Genomic DNA, 7,162 nt, shown 5'->3' with positions numbered 1-7,162 from the left:
GACAGAACGTTTGCAGTCCATGATTGGGTGTATTTGAAGCTACAGCCATATGCACAGTCCTCCGTGGCGGCCAGGGCTAGTCATAAACTGGCTTTTCGTTACTTTGGACCGTTTCAGGTACTCCAACGAGTGGGCGCGGTGGCGTACAAACTAGCATTGCAGGAGCTAGCTCAGATCCATCCGGTCATTCATGTCTCACAGCTGCGGGCGACAGTTCCCCCTTCGACAACCATCATGCCGGAGCTGCCGACACTGGATGAAGATCTGCTACAATTCCAGGTGCCAACGGCCATTCTTCAACGACGCACGGTGCAGCGGGGCGCACGACAAGTCTACCAAGTACTCAGTCTGGCTTCCCTCCGTCGCTGGCCTCCTGGGAAGATGCAATCCCCTTGCAGGTGCTTTTTCCTCGGGTGTTGGCTTGCGGACAAGCCAAAACTAAAGGGGGAGGGAATGTCACGGGAACTACAGTAGCGGACCCCAAGGCCGACTCCACTACAGCCCAGCCCAGGCCCAGGCGGGAGAGGAGACCCAGCTCGCGTTTCACTGGACCAACCTGGAGCAAGTAAACCATATAAATACCAGGATTGGGTGAGGGTTAGGGCATCGATAGATCAGAGAACTGGCGGCGCCGTTGGGCGATGTATCCTTCCTCCCACCCCTGGCTTTGAATCCTGATCCCCTTCTTGCTGATTCAACTCTAGCTATCAAATTGTACTCTGGATTTGATAATTGAGAGATAGATCGAGAGATTCCTACCTTGGACCGTATCACCGCCATTACCCATTACCAAGTACACCTCACCTAAGTAGACTAAGAGCATCATACGTACGAATCCATTATTTATGAACCCCCGAACTCGTCAAGATCTCTTTGATTAATTGCCTAGACATGGTTACTCCTAGTCGTGAACAGTTAGTGAAATGGCACATGAATTTGCTCCTATCAAATGGGAAGTGCAAAGCAAAATAAGTCATTAGTCCCATTAGTATTAACCAGTCGATGACAGTTTAGCAGGTCTCTGTATATCCCGATCCCGACTGATCTATGTAGGCATTTCCCTTTTGCAGGCAGGAGTCGGAGCTGGAGCCAGAGCCAGAGGAGTAATTTCTACTCGAAATACCTACAGACATCAAAAGCCATCTAGCTAGACCGGCCTCTAAAAGGACCAGTCCAGTGGTCTGCCAACGCTAGCTAAATGAACCTGCATATTGCAGCAGGAAAAACTGGGTTTGGTTGTAATAATTAAGAAGAGTATCATGAAATAGTTGTGTACAAAGAGATTGATGTAGAATGGTCGACGACCGATCCTGGTTAATTATTCAATGTCATTCCCGGTCCAACAAGCCCCGTTGCAACAGAGGCCGGGGAAGTGAAATTCTCCTCAAATTTGGGTCAAGTTCGAGAATTTTTGAGCATCCCCCTCGCGTCGCCTCCCCCTAGGTGACGCCAGGGCCCCCCGAACCCTAGCGCCGTAGGCCTATTCTCGCGCCTCCCTCTGCCGCTGCTGCTGCTGGCGAGGGCTGTGGTGGCGGCGGGCCTGGCGCCGAAGGCACATGGGCGGGTGGACGTGGCGAGATCCCATCGGAGGCGGCAGGAGTGGCCCTTCTCGTGGGATCTGAAGGCGGCGGCTGGGGCGGCGATCCCTGGCCGTGCGGAGGTGGCCGAAGCGCCATCAGCCGGTGGATCGGAGACCCTGCGATGGACGGCGGCGGTGCAGCGCAACATCCGACGGGGTGCCTGATCTGCGCGGAGATGGTGGCGGCGGCGACTGCGGATCCAACCTCGATCAGATCTGTCGCGGGGTGGCCTTCAGCCAACCGGTGGCGCGTGGAGGGACCGGTGAGTAGATGTCGGATCTCCGCCGGTGTACCGACGTCGGCATTCGTCTTCGTGGCGAGACTCCGCTCGGTTCCAGCCTACCGCGAGATCGGGACGACGTGGCTTTCGGTGAAAATCGCGCCTGACTGCGGTCATGGCGGACGATGGCGGCGTCTCGGACGTCGTTCCCTTCTCGAGGCATCGTCATTGCAGGCCACGTCAACCTGATCGGAAGGTTCAAGGGGAAACCCTAGATCTGGATCTGCCGGATCGGACGATGGCGACATTTCGATGCCATTCCTCTTCCCGAGGGCATCATTTTGGAGCAAGTGTTGGCTGGAGGGGACAAGAGGAGGAGCCGCGTGGTATCTGACAGGTCGACAACGGCGGGTCTCAGCGGCATGGAGCAGCGGAGTGTCACCGGTGGGCGTGTGATGATGGACGAGCGCAGGATGGTGGCGTTGTCTGACGTCGTGGTGGCGTCGACAGCAGCTAGATCGGGCAAGGTTAATGCAGCAGTACAACACTAAAGATGGATTGATGGCAGGTGGCTGCGGCGGCCTCATACCCGGCAGGTGTCCTGGTTGAGGAGTTCGCCGGACTGGTGGGTGCCCCATACCCGGCAGGTGTCCTGGTTGGGACCTCATGTCTTCGATGTTAGGTTTAGCTATGAGGTCTGTATGGCATTAGGCCTAGATTGTCAGTGCCCCTTCATCAACTGGATAGGAGTTGCGATGTCAGGGGCGACTCCCCGGGTGACTCCTAGGGCGATTCCCCGGGGGACCGCAGAGGCCGCCGCCGCGCCGCGTCCCTCCGCGGCGGCTGCGCGGGCAGGCATCGGGGGCCGTTTTTGGGCTCTGTTGGATGTGGACGACGAGGATGACGCCGGAGACAACGAAGACTCAGAAGGTTCGCCGCACTCGCCTACACCTTCGGATTTGATTTGCGATCTTTTTCATGCAGGATATGATGAAGATGATGTGGCTAAGACCGTAGACACGGTAGTGCCGGTGGAGGATCCAGCGCGGGTGGGGCTTCATCTGGAGGAGAGGAAGGAATTGGTGCGATGTGTCGTTCATCGGAGGAATGCGACATCGGCTGTCAGGCCATGGAAGGGCCCGTTACCTAAGGTTCGCCTTCCAAATCTTACTCTCTTTGACAAGATTAGGCCGGATTCGTGGATTACGGTTAAGAAACGAAAGAACGGGAAGCTGAGGGGCGAGCGTCCCGCGCCGGCGGCGGCCATGGCGTCCGCAGGGCTCTCCCAGATCGCTGAGATGCGATCGGCTCGTTTGAATTACTTGGTGGGCTGCGATGGGCCGACTTCGTGTCGGTCGGAGATGAGAGGAGTTGGGCCTGGGATGGCTGGGTATGTGGCCCAGGCTGGACCGGTCCTGAGTCTCTCACGTAGCGATACTCCATGCACGAACGCAGCGATCGCTCTTTCCTCCGCTACCGCGCCGTCGGCTGTTATCCCTAGGGCTCCTAGGCGCGGGACTCCGGGCTTCCCACCGTGCGGTGCGGGTCGGGCGAAGAGGATCCCACCTCTCCAGGATATGGCTGGTCGCGGGACGGCAGCGCCGCCGGCCAAAACAACCATGGCGGCCGCCCCTTCAGGTCGGGATGGAGTTGTGCCGCCGACGACCGGGGCTGCGGCGGCTCCTTCAGGTCGGGATGGGGCTGCGACGCTGAGTGCTAAGGCCGCCGGACGTGGGGCACCAGTGCCCACAGGCCAGAGGCAGCCGGCGGGTGATGGCGCGGCGCCGGCCTTCCCTGGTCGCGGCGTTGGTACCCAGCGGCCAGGGTATGTGCAGCAGCTGCCTTCGGCCGGTCGGGGTGGGCAGCGTCCTCTGGCACCAGGCGCGTTTGCCGTGCAGACGGCTGTGGGTCGGGGCGGGACTCGGCCCCCAACACCGGGCGCGGCGCACGTTGTGCAACGGGCTGCGGGTCGGGGCGGGACTCGTCCTTCGGCGCCGGGCGCGACAGCACCGGGCCGGGGTAGTGGTTCAGGAGCTACGCCAACTTTCGACAACCAGCCTCATGCCAAGCCTCCACCGCACTACGTCGCGCGGCCCGCGCAGGATCGGGCGGGATCCGTGCAAACGAGACAGAATTCCAACTCTACAGAGTCCTTTGATCCAGCCCGAGGTCAGTGGGGGGATGATGGTTCTGATGCATATGGAGTTGGACAGCATCGTGGGTCTTCATCCACGGGTGGTGGCCGTGGCTATGCCTGGCAGAGTGACGGGTCGGCTGAGAGATCGTTCCTCGGCCCGATAGGAGGTTTTGTCGAGGGGGCTTCCGGCCCGGATCACCGTCAGAGAGGAGGTTTTCGTGGTCATCGTGGTGGTCGGGGTGGGGGCCGTGGGAGATTCCGCCGACCACCCCCGCCCCAGGCAGTTGATCCCGCGGCGTCCACAGCGGAGGTTGACCATACGCCCACCGAGTCCCAGGCGATGGAGGTGACAAACGCCGTGGTTACGGTCGAGGTCCCTGAGGCTGGGACGGTAGATGAGGCTGCTGAAAGGGCGTCCAAATATGCACGAAAGAAGGAACGGATGCTTTGTTACCGCTGCGGTGAGAAGGGTCACTTCATTACTGAATGCGTGGCCCAGCTGTGCGAGACGTGTGGCAAGACTGTGCATGAGTCCGGGGAGTGCCCGTTGATGCGTGACCTGCCTCCGACGCTGAACATTTATGGAGTCTATTGTGTTGAGCTCATGTTTTTTGAGTCCCCGGTGGCGAGAGAGGTCCCGGAGGATACCCTGAGCTTGACTGCCGGGATTGTGAAAGCAACCCAGGGCGAGGTGACTGAGGCATAGATTGTGAGGAGGCTTCAGGAGTTGGCTCCCGGGGATTTTCGATGGGAATTGGTGCTTATTGAGGACAGGTCTTTTAAGGTTGAGTTCCCATCTGTGGAGGATTTGCAGCGATTGTTGAGCTTTGGCCTGTGTCGAGTTCCCGGTACTACGTGTATCCTTGAGTTCCATGAGTGGAAGCAGGTTGAGCCTAAGGGGAAGCCGCTTACGCAGGTCTGGTTGAGGTTTACAGGGGCTCCTTCTAAGCCTCTGCAGGATGCTCGAGTGGTGGCTAGTATGGGTATCATGGTGGGGAAGACAAAAAAAGTGGATATGGCTTTCACACGTGCCCATGGGGTGGCCCGGATATTAGTGAGTGTTCTGGATATTGAGTTCGTACCCGATAAGGTTAACTGGACTTACAGCGGAGTGGTGTTCCCGCTAGATATCGAGTTTGAGGACACGGATTTATTGGATGATCCGGTTGATGGTAACGATGTTGACATACAAGACAGTGATGGCAATGCCGGGGCCAAGGGGGCACCGTCTGATGAGCACATGCGCGAGGGGTCTAATGGTTCTTCTCAGGTGCCCGGGGATAGGACCGGGGTTGAGCATGCAGCGTCTCCAACGGTGCCTATGACTACCCTGCGCTTTGGGTCCTTTGAGCCAGCCTCGGCACCTCCCAGACTATGGAGTGACCGGGTAGATTCTGCTGATCGTCTTGAGCACACGCTCCCCCCGTTGGAGTTCGAGGGGGATGCTGGATTGTTTGCTGGACGGCCGGCCAAGTCCATGGTCGGAGCTACGGAGAGGAGTCCGGAGGGACCTTCTCTTGTCCAGGCGCCCCATGTGGACGCGACTCCGGTGTCGGCGTCTACGGGCGAGATGGGTCGTGGGGGAGGAGCTTCGGGGCAGGTGGCCTCGCCCTCTCCCCACCCCACCACGCTCTCGGCGGTGTCGGTCACGCCGGCCCCATTTGGGTCGGCCGGTGCAAGGAGCAGGAGCCCGAGGCTGGCGGCCTTTGCTCCTGCTTCCCCGACGATGGCGGTAACCACCGCGGCAGCAGCGGCGCTGGGGGGGGGGGTGTTGGGGCAGGAGGCCTTGGTTCCCCCTTCGCCCTCGACGATCAGGAGGACCGTCTCTCCCTCGCCGATGGTTCATTCGTCTGAGCCGGTGGCTGAGGCCGGAGGAGGCCGCGGGCAGGCGGCCCCCGTCATCTCCCCTTTGCTCCTACCCATGACCAGGGTCCCTAGTGTGGGACTCCCGTCTAAGGGGATCGGGAGCCCGCAGACGCCTTCTCTGGTAACCCCGGTAGAGCCTTTGAGGGACTATGTGCTAGGCGTTACTAGGGAGGAGGTTGTTGCGTTTGGCGGGATCCCGGACCCTCTTGCAGAGGGGAGACGGATGAGTGCTCGCATCCTTAACATCCCCGAGGTAGATGATATGCAGCAGCGGTGCGCTATGAGGGCGGCCAAGCTTCAGGAGGCTGCTTTGTCTGCCGGTATGTCCGTCAACTTATCTAATTCCTTATTGCATTTTTCTAATGAGGACATTATAAATAATGCAAACCAATTAGGAGTTTCACTAGGAGATACGGATAGTGAGATTTCCAATTCGGTGAATGATTTACTAGATTTGGAGGCGGAACGTTCCTTAGAGACTATTCGTAATCTTGCAGCCGTTAAACCAATGAAGGATGATGAGATTGATGCGTTAGGGGTCAGAGTGCTAGATAATCTATGTGCGGATTTAGCACCACCCAATCATGACTCTGACGAAGATGATGTACCCCTAGAGATTGATGATAGTAATATTTGTGAACCCGGTTATGAGGACCGGGCGACAGAACCTAGTAAACCTAAGCGTAAGTGGAATCGGAAGATCTATCCCGATTCCGCAATTCGTAGGAGTGCTAGGATTCGAACCACTAAAAAATTTCATGATGAATTATGAGAGGAATATTTTGGAATAGCAGAGGTCTGAAGGACTTGGCTAAAAGAAGATTCCTTGCTGAGGCAGCTTTAGAGCAGAGGTTAGATTTTATTGCTCTATCGGAGACGGGTAGAGATAACTTTGCACCCCAGTTTCTCTCTTCTCTGGTGGGTGGTATTGATTTCGATTGGCATTGCCTCCCTCCGCGAGGAAGGTCGGGTGGTATCTTACTAGGTGTGAGATGTGATTCGCTTGAAGTCCGCAGTGTAGTGATGGGCGACTTCGCGGTGAAGTTTCGAGTCAGGTCTAGGATAGATGGTTTCAACTGGGCTTTGGTGGCGGTGTATGGTGCCGCACAGCCCGAGCTTAAAGCGGAGTTTTTGGCGGACCTGGTTCGTATCTGTGGGTCAGAACAGCTTCCAATTTTAGTTGGAGGTGATTTCAATATCATCAGGAGGAGAGAGGAGAAGAACAATGATAACTTTGACGGCAGATGGTCGTTCATGTTTAATACCATCATTGAAAGCTTGGATCTGAGAGAGATAGAGCTTTCTGGTAGAAAGTTCACTTGGGCTAATGCTTTGCCACACCCAACCTATGAAAAATTT

This window comes from Triticum dicoccoides, chromosome 2A (assembly GCF_002162155.2).
Source record: "Triticum dicoccoides isolate Atlit2015 ecotype Zavitan chromosome 2A, WEW_v2.0, whole genome shotgun sequence".
NCBI classification, from domain to species: Eukaryota; Viridiplantae; Streptophyta; class Magnoliopsida; order Poales; family Poaceae; genus Triticum; species Triticum dicoccoides.
Note: the sequence above shows the minus strand (reverse complement) of the source record.